Raw genomic sequence first — 24,205 nt, forward strand, 5'->3', positions numbered from 1 at the left:
GTGTTCTCGCGCCATTCCGCTTGCTTTATGACTGTCGCGTTCTTGTAGAAGCGTGAAAAACACGAATTCGAAGCTGTGCTCGCCTCGACGCGCCCTCCCGTTTCCGTTCTTTCTTTTTTTCCTCTGTGCACACGGTTTTTCACGGCGATTCGGGCGCCCCCGCGAACCTCGTAACTAGCATACACGTCAGGAACGCGGTCGTTCGACGAGATTAATCACTTTCAACCACGAACTTCACGATCCTAGTTAAATGATCCCAAGTTAGAGTTGATTCGTGACTTTTATGGTCTCGGGTTACCATCGTCCAATTGGTCTTTACGACTGGCATGTATGGTGTTTTAAAGAGTTTCGAAGCCGTAATTGGAAAAATTAAGCAACCATGTAGTTGTTTAGAGTTGAGAGAAAGTTTGAAAGAAGACGAAGGTGAGAAAGTCGAAACAGAGCAGAGTCGAATAATCGAATAAGTAAAATGTTTAACGTGAAGTAAGTACCGCAGCTTCGAGTCATGTAGGACGAGTTAGCAACGTTTCGTAGATTATTTTTCCTGCCTTTCACATTCATTTCTTATATTATTTAAATCGGAGATTAACGTTGCGAAGCGTTTTATGGTACTTGAGCTTCAGGCCGTTGGTTCGTGTTTGTTAAGAGCGTTTAACGGGCGTGTAGTATTTTAACATAATATTTGCCAATAACGGATAGTTTTAAAAGTAATTTTTCTGGATTTTCATTGCCAATATTTCACTGTGACAGATCAACCAACGCCTGTTATTTATGGTTACGAAATCGCGTAGCTCACCGACGCACGTATCCACGGCATAAACTAGTTAAAGTAGTATTTCCGTGGACCAATGGTATTAAAACTCGGAAATACAAGGGACTTTTCTTGATCCTTCGTGCGTCACGCGAGCCATGTAACAACGAGTTTTTACACCATATGCAAATATGCTAGTCGGCCTCAACTTTTAATTGTGCGCGGGTGCTGTTCTCTCGAGTCGGCTGCGTCGTTAAACGGGACAAGCCGCGACATTAATGAAATGCAAATTGGCGTGAACGCCAGCTTTCGAAGAATTCTGGATAGGACGAATGGCGTTGATGCAGTTGAACCGTTTACGAAAACGGAAACACGGTGTTATACGAGAGGGATTAATTTAGGGCCATGGATTAATTGGAAGGTTAAACAGTGGCGTAAGTCGGTCCGCTGATATTTTTCGTAAAACAGTGCTCTGCGTTCACCGTTCCAAGAGCTTCGTCATATTTTTTTAAGTCATGAAAACGTACCACGACATTGGAACGTAATCCATTGGATCTTTTCTTAACTCACCGACTGCTCGTACATTAACTAAATAACGGATGAGAAGGAAATTTATCTCTTAAATAATCCTTTAATTATCCTATCCCTCGTAAGTTAACCGCAAAGTTCCTATTCCCATTTTTCTGTCTTCGTAACTTTCTTCCTTGCCGTAACAAACTTCTTTAAAATCGAATCCTCGACCTCGGAAACCAGCCACCAGCGCGACCATTAATCGCTTTGCCAAATAAGAGCCTCGTCACCTAAAAGTCCCCCAGCAATTCGCAGCTCGCGGCATCCCCGTGGCGCACCTGCACCCCATTAATCCCCAGCCATTAAACGTCACTTCTACACGCAGAATGTTCATGGAGGTACGAGCAGGAGAGGCCGGAAATCGTGCATGCTGGAAGCTGGCAATTTATTAAAAGCGCATCCTCATTGTCACCGAATCTGCTGACAGTGCCCGTGCAAGACGACTGCCTCGTACTCTCATGCGCGTTATTATCTATTCTCACGTGTACATATAATGACGAATACACGTACGCGAACTGGCTGTATTATCCGTCAAAGGTATCTGAACGCTCGATCATTTTCGAAAACGTATTTAAGACGACGCTAAATGATGCGAAAGTCTTTGTTTCCGGATTCTCCAATTTTCTTCTTCTTCGCCCGCTAAACATTACAATTACTTTTATCTTGTATATTCGATATTCGTACTCGGCACGTTCTATACATTTTTCCACCTTTTAAATTCCTACGAATGTATCAAGAACAAGTCGCAACGTACCATAGTTTAATTGTATCATTGTCGAAATTGATTTTTAAAAACCGATACGCAACGACTAATTTATTGGTCGTTAATTTGCATGTAACAGCACTTTGCTTCGATTTGAAAATGCCATTTCCACGGATCGAGCAGAACGGCCAAATACTTACCAACATTAATGTACATACACGTGTATAGAGAAATGCACACTCGACTAGGGTACGTCTATAGATTTACAGGCGGGCAAATACACAGACTCTCGTGTGCAACAGAGGACACACGCCGCTTGAATCCTGATGGGGACAGCCGAGCAGTTTGCGCTGGTTATTCGCGCGTCTACGTGTACCTGCGTAAGCATGTACGTGTGGACATAAAGGAGCGTGTCTGCTTGCAGACTAATCGCATCTAATGAGCCGCACCCCGTCAGCGCAGATTAAAGCCACCGGTTACAACGCGGTTAAATGGCCTCCTCTGGCGTTCCAGCCGCGGAAAAAACCACCCCCGTTCGGGGAATTATTGTTTCACGCGGACTGGACCGTCTCCTTTCCTTTTTTCGTCTCCTTTTTTCTGCCAGCAGAGCGGTCTGTGGATATGGCGAGCGAAGAGCGTGAGATAGAAACAAGTAACGCGGCTATAGCGGCTTACGAAAAAGTATTGCAACACTTGTAGACACACCCTTTGAATATCGATATATTCGCAATAATTTCCGGCCATGATTATATAACCGACATAGTTGAAAATTAATTGTACGAAAATATGTACAGAAATTAAACGCTTAAGGTAAACAACACCTAGATAATTTCAAATCTCTATGGATCGTTGAACGATTTCAGTACATTAAACTTAATTTTGTCAATACTCATCTAGGTCAATAACGATGGAGATTTTATGAGCAATGTCAGTGTAGCTATCGTTAATTTCAATTTTACGTTATTGGAAACCGAGTCTCTTCGTAATGATATTAATAAAATATTTCATTTTCTATGCATCAGTGAACCCAACTCTCGATTATTTCTTCGAGAGAAGCTACCTTACGCAATTCCAAATAGTTCGATTTAATGAATTTCTAAAAAAAAGAACAAAAAAAAAAAAAAAGGAACCGAATAATTCCAGAATATGAAAACCCGACAGTTCGTGAATTATACTCGGGCAAAAATATTGAACGTTCAGCTGGCAAAAGAAGGAAAGGAAGAGAATGCATAGGGAACACGATTTGTAACGCTTTTACGATTCTCCCTTTTCCTGCCAATTTTCTTTATCTCCGGTGGCGTTCGCTGGTGCGGCTTATTTAAATTTTCACCGGGCATGAAAGGGTGGCCGGTGTTTGCGTCGAACATTAAAAACACACGGCCGGCCACACGCCGTCTGATTAATCGCCGGGGAAACGTATTAAAAATACATTAGCACGCTGGCTGGAATATTGCCCGTACTGTAGCCCCTACCTGTTCGTTGTTGCACCGATATACAAACGATTCGAATCTCGTTACGCGGCCGGAAACCGCCTCGTTCGACGTTAGAACACGTCGATTAAACGGCAACGCGAATCAATACTCGAATTTCAACCCGGAAATTTGATTAAACGACGGGAAAAAAGTACCCCACCTTCGCACCAGTGGTCGCGTTTCTACTTGTCCTTCCGTAATTTTTTCTCGCAATTGGCAGAACAGATATTTTGGGGGCTTTTTTTATTTTTTTTATTTTTTTTTTTTTTTTTTTTTTTTGAAAGGTGACTGTATAAAAATACGTCAACGCTTATAAACGCAACATTACTAAAACTTGAAAAGGAATTGAGAATTATTCTAACATCACGAAAACTGCAAAACGGAAGAATAAAAACCCTTAAACGCTATACATCGTGTTTCCTTTAAGAGGTTTTCTAATCAATAAATAAAATGGTAAATAAAATATCGTTGTTATTTATTTTCACTAGTGCGGTACGAAAAATGGGACTATTCGATCGCTGAATCGGGCCGAACCAGGTAGTCAAAGATCAGTGAAAACCAGTTTTAAAGACTCTTTCAGGATCCCCATGTCAGAATTATCCCCCATAGAAACTTAATCCCAATGGCCGCCTATTTACCTCGGTCAATGGCCATCTGGAAACCTCACACGCCGTATAATCTACTGCAACGTTCAATCTTCCACTTTTTCTCATTGATATTCAAATTCTAACCTCTAGCTGCTTCATAATTGCAAGTGACTCATCGAGGTAACCTTCGATGATCCGTAGAACGTCATCTGGACCAAATATATTAGGTCGTAACACGTGTAATGCTCGTTTGAATGCTTCAAATTCTTTATTACGTTACGTCGTTTCCCCGTACTGTTCACTATACTATTTTATAATCTCTTTATCAAATATAATCGAACACAATCGGATACTCCGTAGTTCATAAAATTTCATCCTTTTTCTTTTTAATATCGTATCTCTGATATACGCTTGCGTGTGACAACTTGCAACGGTACCAATACGTAACTTGCGACTCTTAGAATTTCGCTAATAATACTACTAACGTTAAAAGATTAATTCGAGGAAACGAACATTTCATACCTTACAGCCCGATACAATGGTAGCTTCGTTACGGCTCCAATGACTCACCTGAAACAAAAAAACGAGAGAAAGCATAATACCGCAACTGCAAATGGAAACGTAAAATGAACACGTAGTAGGAAGTTTCTTTACACGCATGCTCGAACATACACGAACAAACATTAACACACGCATAGGTAGACAGTTTCAGAGGGACGTTTTGCGTCCGTTCGACGCGCAGTTTCTGAGATGTTCGCCGAGTAAATGGCAGCAGCTTTCATGCAGACGCGCCTTCAATCCCGGCTCTGCCACAGCCTTCGGTTGTAAGCCACACACATTCTTTGTTAAGGATAGCGAGGTCATTCCTTTCCCAGTAAAACTCTGGCATAAAAGGCAGGTTAGGAATGCGTATGGCAGGTTCGAGAAAAAGAGCAGGAGAATAGAAAGACCGGGTGAAGTTTCGTGGACCCGGGGATAGTAGCCTTTTCATGCTGTCAGCCAGCTACGGGATAATTGTTGCTTTCAGGGATTTTAAATGGGGAAGTGACTACTGTAAAATGGATTCGAAGCGGTTGTATCGGTCTCTGAATTTACGCCAACGTTTCTCAGCATATCGATTCGCGAATCTTTCTCTCGTCCTCGTAATATTCAATGAAATTTCATTAACAAGCACGTTCGTGCTTGTCCAACGTATGTTTTAATAAATAGAACTATGTACGTGTTCGTCATCTTTGAATTCAAAGTTGTTAAAGTTACTTTTATTCGAGTTCTTAATTTCTTTTATCGACACGTACGTTTGATTTAAAATTAAATTTTGATAAATCGATCCACGTATGCGCATCGCTATTATTTATGAACTTATGGTAACACATCATCATCGGCATCTTTATCCGAATTCTTAATTCTACAAAGTATATTTAAAAATCTATTGAAATCTGTTTTTTTTTTTTTTTTTTTTTTTTTTGGTGGTGGTGGTGTTGGTGGCAATTAATAACACGACGTGATAGTGGTATGTTAAAGAATGCACAAAACCTCTCGTTCAAATCGAATACTACGACGACAGATAAAGCTGCCTTGTAAATTGAAGTTTGTCAAGGTAGAAAAATGCCAGGTCGTTTCTATTAATTCCACGGTTTCGAAGGGCACCGGCGATGGGTTTGTTTTAACACGAAGCCAATTTATCTTTCATCTTTGCCAAGGTTTCTTTCATCTTTCCCAGTCTCCTCTTTGATCCGTATGACAAGTTTCTATTAGCTTTATGGCACACAATACGCCCGTAAATCCTATTAACAGCCTTTCAGATTTATCCTCCATGCGTGTTTCGCGATAGATATTGCCCGTCTTTCGGTTCAAAGGCCAGGCGAATATCGATCCAATATTAAAGAAAACGATTATCGAACCTTTACTCTTGATTTTCGATGCTTTTTATCGGAGAAAAGTCGAGCGTAGAATCATAAGGCTTCGTGTAAGCTTAAATTTATAATAGTTTCGGCTCGCAGGGTCTAAGAACAAAGGAAAAACGAAGCGAACGGAACAGGGAATGATGAAAGATTAATAAAGCAAAGCAGGCGCCTATATTAAATGACTGTGTACACTTAATCATCCTCGGCAAACTTCCGCGGACATCGAACATTTACGACAGGAAATTACGGGCCGATTTATGGACTGATCTGATCGAATTAATTATCGAGTCTGTTCTCGTACACCTCTAAAAATTGAACGTCAATCCCTCGGGTATGCATGGCGAAACGACTCTTCCATCGATTAATATCGTTTCGCTTATATCGAACAATAATTCACTGAAATATTTATCCGTCCGCTGCAAGTAATACATCTCCAACGATATACGTTACGTTCGTAATAATCCCCGTGTCTCTGGAATTAAGTACACGCTGTTCAATTTTCTGTTTTCTAATTTTCTTCTTTCGCTCTTCGCTTCTTCGTTCGCCTTTGGTCAAAAAATTTCATATATCCAAGAGTACGGGGGACACTCGAAGCTGACAAATTCGATTTATTCGTTACATAAAACAACTTTACGCCCAGCGGGCATCCGCTGCAGGAAGTAACAGATAGAAAGACAGGAAACTTTAGCGAAGAACGTTTCCGAACAGTTTAAACAAGAGTCCGAATCGATTCTCGAAGGGAACTCGCGATCCTTCCATTACACGTTCCATCGTTTCTATTTACCAAAATTGTGTCACGGTAAATATGTGAGCTCCATGCTCTCTACGTACACACAGCGGGGAATATTAGTTCTACAACTTGCCGCGATATTGAAACGTTTCCGGTCGCGAGTTCGCGTTTATGCGAAAGCCCGGAGTTGCGGCTGAAACGAACTTTCGGACGCGCGGATGCGAAATGAAAGAATCCTACCTCGCGTCAGATTTCCGAGAAATCTGGATTCTCGAGGAAACGACCGCAGGAATCGATATAAAAATCTGGTACGGAAGAGTCTGGCCGAAACCACGAATCGAAGAAACTCCGATAAAGTATTCGCGAGGACCTTTCGCTTTACCTTGATTATTAACCGTTTCAAACGAAAGATGCGATTGGAAAAATTGCTCTCGTGTAGGTATCGTAGTCTATAAAATCGTATTATAGTTTCCATCGTTGAAAGAAAGAATTCATCTCGACGTGGTTGAAGTAACTGATAATTGATAAGCGATAATCCAATCTATTCTCTGTAATTAAATTTCGAACCTCGTGATCGTCGAATACCGACAAATCGAAGGAGAGGATTAAGTTAATAACACGTCAAAGCGGAAAATAATAAAGTGACTGGAGGAATTTTAGCGGAACGTATAAGCAAAGGTAAAGCGGCATCAGAAATTACGATTCTGAAGCGTGGCGGAAGTGCAAAGTGTAAAACGGGGTAGGAACAAGGTCCCAGATGCAATAAGAACAAGCCCTTTGCAATCCAACAGTCACGTACGTTACAACTTCGCGCTGGGAGCAAATAAAACGTCACCTAGACGCGAAACCATGGGTAGACGCAGCCTCGAATGAAGTACAAAATCCAGGGGGCCAGATCTAACACGAATAGAGAGAAGGGTGATAACGAACTAACAGATTACCAAACTTCCTAATATCATTACCAAACTTCTGAATATTGCAATGAATACAAAGCTCCCAGTCGATATTTTCGTGCCACGCACGCTTGCGAGCCACGTTTGATGTTGTAGCCATAGAACAGACTTTATGCAGCAATTGTACGAATATAATAAACGATCGTCGTAAAGCGCTACAGTCGATGCAATTAGAATCAAAGTCGGACCAAGAACACGATCGTAGCTTTTCGACAAACAATATCGAAGACTCGTGTACAAATAGAACAGGGATCGACTAAGAGATCGCACTTAAGAATCGGAAGCGTTCTTCTAGGCAAAGTGGATTAGAGCGATTACAAGGCTGAACTTAATTAGGGACTGGCACATAAATAACGCGCCAGGCGTCAAGAATACCAGACACACGGCAACCTTCCGTCGTGCGCCTTTAATCCTGTCGACGTAATACCGAGCTAATTGTGAAATGTGTCCCGGCTGAAGACAGCACCGGAAAAACTCCCTCGCCGTCCACTCACTCTCTCTCTCTCTCTCTCTCATTCTTCTCCCTCTTCCTTTTAGGATTATCCCAACCGACGATTTACGATGACAAATCCGCGACGAGTGTTTCTAGGACCTTCGTTTTTGCGTGTACGTGTGCACTGGTACAATGGAAGAACCGGGTGACACACATAACCTCCTCCATCCGGAGAAGGTTGTTCATGGACCCATTGAATCATCCGGCGTCAGCCGGGGAAAATTCTATGCATCTTTGAGCGAGGAGGTTCACCAGTCCTTCCCTAGCTGATGCACGAGAGAGAGAATTTTTTTCTGTATGGCCTTTCTTCCTCCCTTTTTCTGTTTTCATAGTGGCAGAGTGTTTGGTGTTCAGGGATGGGTGAGATTGGTCGTTGGGTGTTGTAAATTGCCACGCATGTTCGACATGGCAAGATGTTTGGACTGCTCCGAGGTTGTGCCGTTTAACCCGATAAATAGGAAAGCGAAGAATTATGGATTTAAATAACGAATCTTGGAGATTGTTTGACCGACACAATGTGTAACTTGTAGCTTTGGAAGCCACTCGACTAAATTCTACGTGATCAGAAATCCTACAGTACGAAATCCTATGATCCGCGACCGATCCACAACTCGTTTATTTTTCCAATATACAAATCCAACGATAGCCAAATTCCTTGATTCAAGGAGTCTCTTGTCTCTTGAATCCACCCTTGCTTTAACGTAACAAAATTTAAAAAATAACAAAGTTTTACAGTTTCTTGCTCCTAGTAAACTTAGCCATTCTGTGTCATTCCCCTAACATCATCCTAACGTCATACGACAAAGGAAACGACAGTCGATTCCAAATACAAGCTGAGTCATCAAATAAATTTCAATTGTTTTTCATCTATAGATACCATTGGTGAGATGCTCGAAATTTTCGAGATCCATAATGGTACCAACATGAAAACGATCTACACACCGCATAATGAATTCGATGTGAACAACGATAGCGTTGTTAGAGGAGCAACGACAGCGGGAAACTGACAGTATCTGTGGAATGCGATTCAGTAAGGACAATGGTCCGCGTTAAAACGGCCCGTATAGATAACCTGGTGGCCTGGTTGAACGTAACGTGTACACGCGTACCACGTAACGACGCGAGAAATCGATACGCGGCGAGAAGAGTGCATGGCCCGAGACACACGAGATACCTGCAACGCCACGGCTTGTTTGCCATTGCGAGCCGTGGTCAGGGGACTTGCTGATAAAACCGGTTTACCGGCCTGCGCCGAGTAAATAATTGGTTAAATAATTGGCCCAACCGTGCCCTGTCATTAACTCTGCTACAGCTCGGAGCTGCTCTCGGTTTCGAGTCTATTTGGAGCCTAGCCTGGCTCCTGTTTTCGCAAACTCGAAAGATTGTGGTTGTTCGCGAGACTGAGGACTTCGGGTCAGATTTTCGGCTAGTTGGAGTTTGACGATTTTTAGCGTTTTAGTCTGCTAAGACGTAACATTCGTACGTCGTCGGATAACTTTTAAGAAGATTCCTTTATGCATAGATTTTGAAAAATATGTTAAGATCGTGTATGTGCGAAAGAGAGATAGGCAAGTACGTATAACGAAATACTCTTCGTTTTACAAGGTTCTCCTAAACTGTAGATTATTACGTTAGCGAACGATATACTCGTAACCCGATCGTTCGATCGTTCAAACAAATCAATTCTTCAAATAATGTATTCTCCAATGAGTTTGGATAATCGAAGTTCGAGGAAAGTTTAGCTACAGCAGAGAGCAACCTAACTTCCCTAACGAAGTCAAGTATGTACCTTCTCCGGTCTTCCGGTTCACTGGAACAAAAACAAGTTCTGGTCGTTCCCAACTTATCTTTCCACGACACAATTTCTAAATATATCCTGATAGTCTAGCCTTCGTTAGCGGATCGCTTAATTAAAATTTAAGAAACGGATAAATTTGCGTAGTCCAGTTAATTAGAGGTTTAATTGTTTCGAACTTTGCTCGATCGATCGTAATTAATTGCTTAAGAGGAAGAAGTCTTTTCTTCTTCAACCATTTGTTAATATTTTATTCTTACGCGTTTGTCTTTAAATTCTTTTTACTCTACCTTTGATATTGCAACTCACAGTTGCAAACACAAATCACCGCGTATCAGGCATTTCGTTGAGATCGAACATCGAAGGCTATTTTCCCAGCACTATTCTAAGATCATTGACATTTTTATCGTGACAATATCCGTTGTTTGTAACGCGATATTGTAATGGAAATAATCACCCGATTAGCTTCGTTAACAGAACGAGAGGCAAACATTCACGTAACCTATAAAACCAGTAAAACGAAAGAGTCTCCTAATTCCTGGTAATCCGATGGCGGACAGGGTGAAAAATACGAAGAGAAGACAAAAGAACAATCGTCCCCTTGCTGAAAAACGGGTGGAGCAAGTTCCAAACTTGGGTAAACGTTGCTCGAGACACGGGACAAAAGGAAACAGCGGAAAAATAAATTTAAATGCCCCAACGTGTCCGTGCAATGTAAGAAGCGACGTTGCGTGGATTTCCATATGCAACGGTGTGCAGTTTAGAGAATAGCAGCGTGTGGACACTTTGTACACAGGCACAGACACGGAAGGGACTAAAAGCGTTACGGCGGATAAGTGACACCGGGGGAAAAAAGGGCGAAAGGGAGCGTTTTAAGCGCTCAAGTGCGCGGATACGGACCTGCATCGGTTCCACACCAATGTTCTACGATACGTTTGCGGCAAATTGTTTCCGACAACTGCGCCGAAATCGCCTGCACGCTCGTGTAATTGGCATCGGTTAGAATCTGTTATTTTTGATCAATTCTAAAGGGAGCCACACGCGACAGACGATATTCGCAACAATATCGTCAATCCGTTTCGATCTTGGTGAGGTGCCGCGCGATCGATATTTTTGACAATATACAAGTTGCCTTCAAAACGTCACGCAGTATATATTATTTTACACCGTGTGTGAAGTCCATTGAATTTTTATCGTGTATCGTACTTTATTGTATATTTTGTGTAGTATTTTCAACGGTACTAGAAGCTAGAATGAGAGCGAGCGTAGCCGTAATAATTTTTTTTTTTTTTTTACGGAACGCTACGTGAGAAGCAACCAATGGATAGAACAATGCGTTAGAAGTCGGGAACAAATGTTCGCGTATAAATTTATTGAAAGAAAAATGCGATTTTGTTAGTTGGAACGAATTCATTCCAATTACTTTAATAGGAATTGGAGCGCGTTTCAACAGATCTATAAAACAGTAGGAGGTTTCTTTAAAAAATCGCAAACAAAAGTTCTTTGATTCGCCGCTGTGAATACTGATTGAAAATATTAGATTTCGACTGCACACAGTCATGTAGAATTACTTTCGTTTCTCTTTTTAATTATTCGTTGTTACGCTGACGAGCGTATTTTCTATAAAATTACGACAACTTTCCACCGCGTTTCTTTCTTGTTTTTATATTTACTATACACGTCATCTGGTGTACGGTTCGAAAGCTTTTGTAGTGGATAGAGGATAAAACTTAAACAACGATCTATGGATCTTTAGATCGGGTGAAGTGTGTGTGTAAAGACGGCTGCCGGGGACAGCGGTGATGCCCTAGATAGAGGGCAGCACGGGTTAAAACGAAAAAAGAGACGAGGATAGTGTGAGCGTGATTATAAAAGCAATCGATAATAACAAGCAGAAAAGAACCACGTCGAATTTCACGTTAGCCGAGGAAGCGTTAGATAAATTTATCAACGGTGGAATTTTTTCTAATGATTAACAATGACGAAGAGTGACTAATTGGGATTGCATACAGGGCGATAAAAATGGATCTAAGAACTTGGAAACTTATAAATCTTCGTTGAGAGAATTCGATTCCCTTACGATTTATTCTAAAGCGTACGCGTCTGTTCGTATAATTTAATTTTATAATCGTTATGCACGAGAAAAGATAGTAAAAATCAAACTCCCGCCGCCAACATCCTCAAACATTCCTCTCTACAAAAGGAATAATCTTAGCACGACTATTAGAAGAATGTAACTGAACCATTCTCTGAAACAATTGACAAACGCGTGCACCGTAAAATCAAGAAATTTCGAGGGACGTTTTATGGAGAAAGAGAGTACGTGTGCGTGTGTGTGGTGGCGAGCGCGCGCGCGCGCAGTCGCTTTACATAATATCTTTGCCATTGTAAAATGCAAAGTACCGCACGAGTCTCGCTGAGCCAGCTTTTCCTTTCGCCGCGTTCGCACTCGGCGTGCAGAGTGCAGAGTGTGTTCGGGCGACGAGGACGAGAAGAAGCATGGAGACAGAGGAGAAGAAGAGAGTAGAAAGGAAGGAGAGGATGCCTCGAAAGCAAGTTTTTGTCTTCTCATGTAAATCGCTACGTAGACGGGCCGATTGAGGGCTTAAGCACATATTTTTGTATTCCCTTCTTAAGGCGAACCGATCCCGTTCGCCTCGAGTGGAAATCGATATACGCTGTAACGTAGACACGGATAAAGAGGAGTTTCGTGGGCTGAAGAAATTGTTTCCAAGCCGCGGATATAATTTTACGATGGCGCCGTGTAAACGCGAATGGCAAAACGATTCTAAGAAATTCTCTATATTAAGATGGATTTGTAGGTTAGGTCTGATTTAGGCGGATGCGTCAGCTACGTGTAGTCTATGGATAAGGAAAACAAATGTTAGGTTCTCGCGATCCGATCGAGTTACACCGATGATGTGTGTCATCTATAGGCTTTGTTATCCGTTTGATAGTTTTCTATCCATGCGGTGAAGAACCACGTCAGAGTTACTGCACACATACACGTATAGCCGTACGAGTTCCACATTGTGTACCATTTTAATTCGAATTCAATTGAAAATTCTTGATTTTTCAAATGTTGTTAACGATATTATAAATACAAATTCAATCGTACGAATGCTCTGAGAATTCGTTCCTAGAAAAGCTGAGGAGAGATCTATAGCACGATACGTTTATTCCAAGATCATTGAAGCAAGCGAAGCAAGGACGTTAGATATTATCGTGAAAAATTAGGCAGCTCTGTGTGAACCCAACCTGGCTTAATTTAAGTTTAACCCACTCTAAAGCTACCTAATCCAGCAGGATCCGGCACAATGTATGACTATTTCAATCTAGCTCAACATAATGTTGAAACGATTCGACCTAACCTAACCTGAAACAGAATAGATCCTAGCTAATCTAACCAGTTTCGAGATTAATCCAGATTAATCCGATTTAATTCACTACTGATCGAGTTTAATCTACTTTATTCTACGATAACCAGGCCTAATCCAATTCTATTGATATATCAGATATTTAATACATGCAATTCGTACAAAATATACTTAACCTCTATTTATCATACAAACTCGATCCGCATAAGAGAGACGTTATTCGGATCTCGTACGTTTCTGATTGGAATTTGATTTATAGGGTGTTTCGCATAACCGGACATTTGGGATAGTCGAAAGAAGAAATAACTCGAGTAATTCGACGTAATTGATCGAAAGTTTGACATCGCTATGTATTTTATGGAATGAAAAAATTGAAAAAGGAAATTAGGTGAAAATTATTTTACTTTTTTAGTTACGAAAATTATTCTAAAAAGAGGACGATAAAAATTCAATTGGAACAGGAATACTGTGCAAACCCAATCCCAGGACCTTCGTCTAAAAATCTCTGTTACCTCGCCACATTATCATGATCGCTTCCCATCTGGTCACGTTCCATTAGTCGGACCTCATTTTCATGGAAACGCGTTCTAAAGAATAGATCGAATAATAATAATAATCTGTTTCATTTAACCCGTAAAATTTAACGAATTCGCGGAGCAAGAGAATTTGAATATCCTACGGGGAAGAATGTTTTCTGTAAAGCTCGAAGTTACACGATTCTACGCGAGTTTTGCCAATATTTCTTCGTGGCTCACAAGTGTCAGCAGTATTGCGAAACACATTCCATAGTATTCCTACGAGTTATGCCTGTATCTGCCAGTAACACGCGATCTCGTAAATTTAGCGGATCTGTAACCGTTATTTGATACACTTCCAACTTGATAAACTTCTATAAAAAAGAAAAAATAGTCTATAGGCTTGCGGTAAATTCAACGATCGAACCTCGTTCGTCTATCGATCGAATTTCCGCCGTAACAAAAGAAAATACTCGTTCGAAGCGATTTATTTTGCAAGATGGCTTTGTAAGCTCGATATTTCGAATATATGTATATATCGCTTCGAGAAATATATAGTACGGTTTTTTTTACCAGTTTTATCGAGTGGAATGAAACGATATATCTTGGAGCTCTGCGCAATAGCATGATCATTCTTCCGGCTAACACAGATGTCTCGTTTCCCTTTGCGAAATTGGCCAGTAAGAACTTTCTTTTGTACAGTAATTTAATAACTCGTTAGTAGCTTCAACTATCTAGCTATCGTACGAATGACCCGCCAACTTCAAATCCATCCAGAAAAGAAACTCGACTAATTAATAATTAAAGAATCTACTAAAACTCATCTTAAGAAAACTTAATTCATTTTGAAGCACTTCGATCGTTAATAAAACGCGTAACGAGCGTCGATTCTATCGTATAAGGATTCAACGCGTCAAATAAAAATCCACGGCTTTTACCGCGTTAACTGATTTTACTTTCTCTTTTTACGCAAGTATCAGCGAGTATCAGTGACGAATCAACACGCGTATCGCCGTTATCGTACAAAGATTCGCCATACGAAATTCCGATCCAGCCATCTAAGAAAGAAAGAGTGTCTTTCCGACAACACTACTGTACTTATTCTCTCTTTTCCAAGTGTCTGCGCGCGTTTCAAAGTTCCAGTATCACCGACCAAACACCCTTGCGACAAACATTCGCGAGGAACCGCGAGATACGATCATCGGGCATGCCGGACGCGTGAAAGATTAATGGCGTCGGGACGGGCGCGTCGTCGATGGGATTAAAAAATTTAACGAACCAGCCGACGACAAGCGACACGAGTTGCACAATACCGGGCTAACTCGCTCCGCTTCCTCCCTCTCGACTCTCTTGGCCCAGAATAATAACGTTAACCGACGATATTATACTCGACCGTGAATTTTCCGCGGATTCGCTTGTTTTCGCATTTCCGTGACTCTTTAGGAACGCGGAAACGTTCGCAATTTGAAGCTCGGTCGACACGACCAGGCACCTGCTCTTTTTCATACACCGACAATTAACCGGTGTACGCGTAGCTAATCTGGCTGCACGATCGATACGAAATTTCCTGGCTCGCTGGAAAAATTCCTACATCCGTCTACCAGGTGTCTTTCGCCTGTCACCGCGAGCTTCCGCTTGTTAACGCGATTTTCCTCGCCCCGTGTGATTAATGGATACGTTCGCTCGCTTCCTTGCAAGTTCATGTACAACAAATACATTCAACGCGTGTCTTTTACGTGGATTTTTCTACATCGCTTGGATTTAACACGGTTATCTTAATATCAGATATCCTAGAAAGAATTTTATTATGTCAAACGCTCGCACTTATATCAAATAGTCGCGCAAATACAATAAATACACTCGATGGTAATATAAATTTAAAAAACCCACCAAACTCTTCTTCCATTCGTTCTGCCTCTAAATCTGCAAGAACGCTAAACGTCGAAAATCTACAATATCGAAAGTATCCAAACTGCTAGTCAAAAATGTACGAAATAGAAATTTCTCGCGTCTCGAATCCCCTGTAACACCCATAATTCGCAGCTTACAGAAAATTCTACGCCATCGACGGGAAGGTCGACAGCTCGGTTCTCGCGAGAAAGTGAAATTCCTCGTAAACAGCGATTTGGTTACATCGAATTCGTACGAAGCCACCGTGTATAAGTCGCGTATTTCTTCGGAAACGAGGGACTGGAGAATTCGAAGAGGTGCTCCGTCGCGATCGTATTTCACACTTTGGGGCAACGAGTGCGGCCACATTTTCGGTCAGCTGTATTCCGCGGGTTCGCTGCCGTGTGTTGGTCGAAAGGTCCCGAAGGAAACGTTTACGGCCAAGTTAACGGCTAATCCTGGCCATAGTTACAGTCATTAGGTCCAGCTTAAAGCGACGTTATTGCTTACATTAGTTACCAACTGTTCCAACCGCTTGACTCCTCCTGTGTACCGATGTTCGATTTAATTACCAACGCTGTTTGTCAAACGGCTCTCTCCACCGTTGTTGTCGCTTTGGGAATTTTATTTCGCTTTCGTAGAATGGATGGTGAAATTGGATCGATCGGGGATTTTTACGAAATTGAATGCGTGGAGAATTTGTTGGAATCCTTGGGGGAAATTAGAGTATGGTGGGAATTTTAGTGGCTGGCGTTGGAGGATGTTTTGGATTTCGCGTTTATGTTGCTGGTAGGTTTTCGTTCCAGACTTTTATTGAATTTGTTTTCTTAGTTTGGAAAGTTTGTCGAATCGACGATGGAATTTCCAATTTCCACAAATTAACACGGTGGAATGGAAATATGGCGAAGACTGTACACGTAAGAGTTGCTTCTCTGGTTTGAAATCTACGAAGACTCAAGTTTTCGAGCTTGGAAACTTGATATACAGCTAGAAATGTACGCTACGGGCGAACTTGAAAGTACGTTGTTAACATCGTTGATCAATGTGAAATAAATCGTAATGATCTGCGTACAACAGGCACATACGCGGATATACGTGGCAGATCGATACTTTGAACATCAAAGTCAAACTCTGCAAGACCGTAAAATGAACAAGAATTAATTACTGGATCGTTTCTGGAAACAAACGGGGTTAATCAATCCCATTTGAAAGGATCGTCGAGAAGACGCGTGCAACAGAGGCGGATCGATAATCGCGACTTTGAATTCAATTTTCAACAGCTCCTCCATTTACGACCACTTCTCCGCTGTTTGCCAACAATGACCGATTACACTGGCATTTCGATGACCAATTGTGGGTCAAAAGGTCAACCAGCTTACACTCCATATTCGTACGCTTCGTCCAACTTGTGTGCCTATGTGTGTGCGTGAGCGTCTGTGTAGAGAGAGGATATCAGGCAACCAACGTTCCAGAAAGGCATACACAACTCTACCTAGCAGAGAATAACTCATTTTGAATTTACAGATTAGGCGATGAATCGAGCCGGATTTATGGCGTTTGACGGCCGCCTATTCGAACCAGAGATGCGACTAATCAGAATGATTCGAGTCGTATTATACGATGTATGAAATATAACGACGAAATTTCTCTTGTTGTTCGACGAGAGATACGAATGCTTATAAAACGATCAACATGTTTGGTTTTGCGATAATAATAAAGGAAGATTATCACGGATATTACATAGAAAGGTAACTCGATTTTTTTTTTTTTTTTTAAATTGGATTCAAGGAAATTCGTTGTCAAATTAATTAGCTGGTGAACTTTTTGATGGAACGAAATCAAAAGTCAAAAAAGATAGAATTTATCGCTTATTCTGAGTTACACTGTCCTGTTATGAGAATACCGAACCATTCGACGAAATTTTCAGTTATTCCATTAAGCAAATTTCAATTGTTAATTTTAATTGCGGCGTAAGTGGTTTGTTCCCTAGTGAATTCGTGATCTATGTGAAAGAAAATAATTGTTTTCCTATCGTGTCTTCGCGATAATAATTAAGAGAAATAAATCTTACGCGAAAATAGATAAAAATCGACTAAGAGAAACGCGATAGCGATCAGTGACAAGAGAAAGGAAAAAATTCGTTATATTTCATCGCCATAAATCACTTTTAGGATAAACCATTTATCTTTAAAGTAGAATTCAAATCACTCGAGGTTTTATTTAAAAATACTATTCTATAACGCGTTGTATATCTTGCAGAAATATGAAATAATATAACTATAGACGTGTATAATTAATCAAGCGAGTCACTGCATTGAAATTATTTAATCAGCGGATTAATTTGTAAATTTCCTCGGTTAAATCCTCTATGTTATAATCTGCTCGCTCGCAGAATCTAAAAAATGTTTTCCAGGCACATCTTCGAAGTTTACTCGGCAAAGAATGTCTGATAAGAGAGGCTGGCACGCGATATTTTTCACAAGACTGTTTCTGAAGTTCCAATTTCATACATTCTCTCCTTTCACAGAATATTCCTGTATCTCTCGAGTTTTACTTCCTTTCTGTCTGATATTTATTTAGAACTTTTCCTTCTTACTAAATTCTACCATTGTTCTACACCTCTCGGACCATTCAACCGTCTAGCATTTACTCTAAAATGATTTAAGAAGAACGTGACTGTATTCGAATATCTCGTTATCATCAAGAAATACCATCTTCTGTCGTGAATTCTATTCTGAAGTATTAGATGGCTCTCGCGAAAGAAAAAAAGGTATCGGGTAGATACAAATTTTTATCGCTTGATTTTTTAAACGATCATTAAGGAACTGTACAGACGCAAAAAGTTGCTTTAAAAATCAAATTACGTAAAGCGAGATATGTTTGTGAACGTGTGCAACCCACTTCTGCAGCTGATTGTACATCTGAAAACGATGAAAAGCAATTTTCTGTATCGATTTCGTGTTATCTAGTCACCTCTACGAAGGATGCTGAAAATGACCACGTTGCGTTTCAAGGCAAACCTGTAAACGTCCTGTCATGGATCCTGCTACTCGGTGTTTCAACATTTTTTTGCTCAATTTGCTCTGCTCACAAAATTCGTTGCATCTCATAAACAAAAGCAGACAGACCATACGTTTGTATGAACATTTTCCTTTCTTTTCTACAACCGACTCCCAAAGTGCGTCCCACGTGTAACTGAATCGCGTAATACTTAAAAAAAAAAAAAAAAAAAAAGAAAAAAGAAAGAAAAACACCCGCGATTTACGAAAATTCGGAAATAAAGTAACAAGTACGAAAGAAATTTGGGGACAGAACTTTTCGATCAAACTAATAGACTGGTGGTTACTCGATTATACGTCGTGCACCGAGCTGATACGTAATCCTACTCATCGAGTACGACGCCACTCGTCGGAAGAATCCACTTACGAGTGGTCGATCGGTCCGGCGTTTCAAAATTAACGCTAATCTAGGATCAGACCTAGCTTATAAAGCGCTGTCGAGATTTCGTCGGGGGAAAAAACGATCGTTACCGGTTCGCCTAATTGGACGGCGACGACTACTCCATCGAACAATTCGCTCTCGCTCGATTATTCCATCTCGTGGTTCCCAATGCCGCCATATTTCAGCATCCAGATTGATCGCCTCTTTTAGTTTCGTTCGTAGGAAGAGATTTGTTGGATAGCTTCGAAATTGCAGTTGAAATTGACCAGTTACCTTTTTTATTATTATTATTTTTTTTTTTTTTTTTTGTCGAAAAATAGTACACGTGTTTTTAATCATTGTGGGCGAATTTTTCATTAAAAAAATAATTTAGTATTTCTTTTGTCATGAAAAGTATTTATATTTCCGACGTCAGGCGTAAAATACTGTGCATACGTGTTAATCGTTTTGGGACTTTGGAATGAACGATTTAGGAGACGATCATCCCGAAGAATATTAGTATTTTTGATGACGGAGGAAACGAGATATGGAATTCTCGATTTTCACAGCCGATTTTAATATTCGTATCGTGTCTCTGTTTGGCACTTTTATTTATATTTGTACGCTGCAACGTACGAAATTATTCCGATTTCCAACGAGAAGTACTTGGTTGGATGCGAGTCCTGAAAAATTTTAATCATTTACGAAAGTCAAAATTTTCAATTTTGATACGATACGCTATACGTAAAATGATCTACAGAAAGATGAAAGCATTTATTTTACAAAAGGTTTACGAAATTGATACACACAGCGAAATCGAATACTTTATATGTAGCGACGTGATATTTCATATTTATGTCTAACCATTTATTCGTAAATTAATATTATTATGCTGTGAAATGTAATATTTGCAGGCTGTGACAGACGTTCGAAGAACGCATAGTATCTTAAACAAAAATATATCTAAACCGTATAAACAAAAGGTAATATCAATCAAGAACAATCGTCAAATTGTTAATTACATAACGTAGATATTAAAATATAAAATATATATCCTTTTATCTGTCGAAACCAACAACGCAATCCAATTTCTCAATTCAAAGAGTACCGTGGAAAGAATGTTTGCTCGAGTCTCACGCTCTAATGCTTCTTGCAACAGCAAGCAATAATTTTAAAACCGAATCTGCCCCATTATCGAGCTATTATATTCTCCGATATATTAGTACCAAAGGAAGATAAATAAGAGGTAGAAGAGAAAAATATTATTTCCAACGAATGGAATCGAACTGCTCGCGTGTAAAATTGACTTTAGCGAGAATTCCAGCTAATACCCTATCTGTCACTAATATGTCGTCGCGTACGGTTCCATTCAGCCTCGAGCGTCTTATCGTGCCGATTGCTTCGAAGAGAAAGCGAGAGAAAAAGAAAGAGAAATTTTACTATTTAGGAAACCGTGTTCCTTTAATATCGAGGAAACCGTATGTTATCGATACTAAATCATTTATCGACCATTACGATACTTGCACGGTGCATTACGCGAATGGCCGCCCTTTTTGCTTCTCCAAGCCCGTCGCAAAACCGGAAACAAAAGGAATACGCAAACGGGATCATACGCGAATTTCTAATTGAATATTCCGTGGATTTTTTACGTTCAATGGCTCACGAATGTATTTGAACGCTCGTGATAAAAAAAACTTTTATGTACAATATCGGGGGCAGAATTAAGTGGACGGGTAGATGAAGTTTCGTTAAATAACGCTTGTATATGCAAGAAAGTAAATTTTAATTGCAATTACTTGCCATGAAAATTTGGCAATATTTCCTCGTTTCTTTGCTGAATCCTTAAAACAATTGAGAATTTGAAAAACTTGCAGGAACATAAAAGAAACTTTCGAGTGACTGTAATTTATTAAGGTATTTGCAGCGCGGATTGATTTTCTTGCGATTCCCTTGAAATTTTCACGATGGCTTACTTACTTTATACATTATCTATACGTTGTTCAATTTCAAACGGAGTGCAGCCTTACCGAAACGGAGATATTCATCTTCTAAACTGAAAATTTTAACACGTAATCCCTATAGAAAGCCGGAGGGAAAATGATTTTTTGATTAATTACGGAAAACCCGTTCTTACAAAAGTTGTGAAAAAACTAATACGTGTAAAATGGCTGGAGGGATCGTTTTAAAGGAAGAATCCAAACCGTTTTCGAATAAATATAACGTGAAATGTCTCTGGTATCGATAATTTCGACGTCCAAAATGCCGTATATTACAATGCGAAATTTCTGTCTATTTGCGAATTGTTTGTTAGTCCGCGCGCGTACAAGGCACACACAGCTAAGAAATTTCTAGAGAGAATCTCAAACATACGCGAAGAATATGGTTTTCGAGTCTCAACGTGTTTTGCTTCTGGAAATATCTTACGATGAGAAAAGCTGAAATAAAAAGTCGTAAAAATATTTCGTAATTTTTTTGTTAAAGTCATTTAATAATCACGCTCTAGGGGTGGAAATACGAAAGGATCGGGGAAACGAGCTTCTTTCAATATGAAATATTGCGGGCTGCTTCAAACAGTTGGACTGTAAAATTTAATAGCTTTGGCTTGTTTTTTCACTGTACGCATGGAACCAAAGCCAAAGTACAATTTACGAGAGCGGTGCAGTATCGATGGTCAAAATAGATTCATCGATAGCTCCAACAGTCAAAATAAATTTGCGCTCCGCAATACGCTTTCAAACTTCGACCGAATGAAAAAAAATGTTCGTGCGCGCGTGCGTTTAAACTCCGTGCTTAATTTCGCCGCTCAACTTTTCACTTTCGTCCAATTAGAGGCTTTCACGGATCTCTTGACCCTGAGTCATCCTTTCGTCCAAGTAATTAATTTATATGCTCGAGTTATTTGTTTTACAAAGATTTAGACGGGATAAAGGACGAAACTTACACTCGTCTTGTAAAAAGTAACGTTGAGATTACAAATTCCTCTCCTTTTGCCACTTTCAAGGAATTTTGCCTTCTAACTTCAAGGTGTAAACAACTTTACAGGTAGTCTCGTTTCTTTCACGAAAAGATTAAAGAAGAACTGACTGCTCGATAATTGCAGAATAGATTTACAGCCTCGAATAGCACTTCCAAAAATAATTTTCGATAAATCTATTTCCTCCGCTATATATTACAATTACTATGCTTTGGATATTTTAAACGTCTTTAGATACTCTGTGCACTCTCGCCCCTTCAAATTTTCCACAGATGCGGCACGTTCAATCTGAGTACCCTAAATTCCCATCCAAGAGACGCGTATTCAAAAATCATTCGCATCATACCACAAACAAAAAAAAAAAAAAAAAGAAAAAAAAAGAAAATTCACTTTCAACGGTCTCTCCTTGGCGATCGATTACCCATCGACCGGGTGCGCGGGGCGAAAAACGCGGAATTAATCGACGGACTGGCCGTGTACGAGTTCAAAGAGGCGCGCGGTTCGACCATACGCCAGACTTTGGTAATTGGGTTTTCGCAGCGGGTTCGCATTTTCCATCGAACGGACGCAACAGTTGAGATTTTCAACCTGCGAGAAAGACGCCTATAGCGAAAGAAAGACGGAGATCCCGTGCTGCTGTAAACAGAGACAGAAAAAATCTTGCGTTCTCGAATTCCGACTGACTGATTGACACGGGAATCTCGCGAGAGCTGGAGCCCTCTCATCGTCGGCTACCTTCGGCTCCACTTACATTCCAGCCAGATTGCATTGTACCTTGTACCCAAAGGAGCTCGTCGAGAATTTTCCCCTCGCGACTCGTCAAACATCGCCGCGTTAACAATAGTTTATAATCCCCGCGAAGCTCGCGTTTCGAATTGCATCGGACGAACGTCGATACTCGGCTTTCGTTTCTGCAGTCGTGGATAATCCAGTGAATATATTCTAAATCAATTTTGTTCCTTCCGGAAGGAAAGCTGTGAAAGATTTACGCAAGACTTTTTCGTTACGTATGCGCGAGGAAAACCGTTTCTTCGATTAATAATTCAATGACTACACTTTCCGTTTGTGTTTAGTCGGTGACTGAAATGATAAGTGTGAGAATGTACAGGGTGTTCTCTGATTATTGATACAATTAGAAATGGAATTGTGTTATGTACAAAATGAACTAAAATCAAAAACAAGTTACAGAAGATGCGGTCTTCGTTAAATAAAATGGATCGAAGAATGTTTCGATCGCTAAAATTTAATGGAAACTTTGGCCAAATATCGACCTAATGAAAAAGCTGGTACCTATGATCCAAGCTTAACCTACTTCGGTAAATATACACGTCGCCCATTTTTCATAAGAATCTACATTTTTCTTTACTCGATATATAATCGGATTAGTGGAAAATCGTTGACGCGAATACCGCGAAGCTAAAAAATAGCAACAATAGTGACAGAAGACAGGACGCCAAGTTGATTGGCGAGATCATCCGAACGCCGCAAATAAAACGATCTTGATTAAAGGATTTTTCATTTCGACGAGTGACAAAATGAACAATATCTCTGTACGAAAAAAGCAGACAAAAAAAGAGCTAAAAATAATCGAGTCGGAAAAACAGGGTCGAAAGAGTAGCGAAGGCTCGTATCGGCACGGCCAAATTATCTCGAGAGGAAATTGTTGGAATTCGGCATTTCCGTCTCGAAATACCGAAACGCCAAAACACCAAAACGTTGGATACGTAGACGGTGATCGATCCTAACGGCAGAGATTACGATCGAAGCCAATTTGCACTTTCCGCCGACCGCCTCTTCCGGAACACGATAATGTTACACTTCGCAGCTCGGATAAAACGAAAATGATAAGTACACCTGTGTCGTCATTCATACGCGACCATACGCGCCATTTCGTTCTTTGCACTCGGCCAAATAGCCCATAATCGCGATTTATCCGGCGTCGATCGGTATTACGATCTGATACCACACCATGTGTATCGTCACCGTGCATACAGTGTGTCTCAGGATGTCTCAGCATTCGTAAAATCGAAAATAGAGAGCGCAATTTTTTCGGTTCTCCTTTTTTTCAAAG

The 24,205-nt window shown here is 40.4% G+C and overlaps 1 protein-coding gene across 2 annotated transcripts in view; it reads right to left on the bottom strand.

Moving 5' to 3' along the window:
• Window positions 1-24,205, bottom strand: part of LOC139995122 (uncharacterized) — a 325,767-nt gene that overhangs the window by 292,981 nt on the left and 8,581 nt on the right. Inside the window, exon 2 of one of the 2 annotated variants that reach the window (XM_072018309.1) lies at window positions 4,606-4,653. The exons of the other annotated variant lie outside the window; for it this stretch is intronic. The gene's annotated coding sequence lies outside the window, so the exon portion shown is untranslated. The remainder of the gene's footprint in view (window positions 1-4,605; window positions 4,654-24,205) is intronic. 2 annotated transcript variants of the gene reach the window in all.

The sequence above is a fragment of the Bombus fervidus genome, chromosome 15 (assembly GCF_041682495.2).
Source record: "Bombus fervidus isolate BK054 chromosome 15, iyBomFerv1, whole genome shotgun sequence".
NCBI lineage: Eukaryota > Metazoa > Arthropoda > Insecta > Hymenoptera > Apidae > Bombus > Bombus fervidus.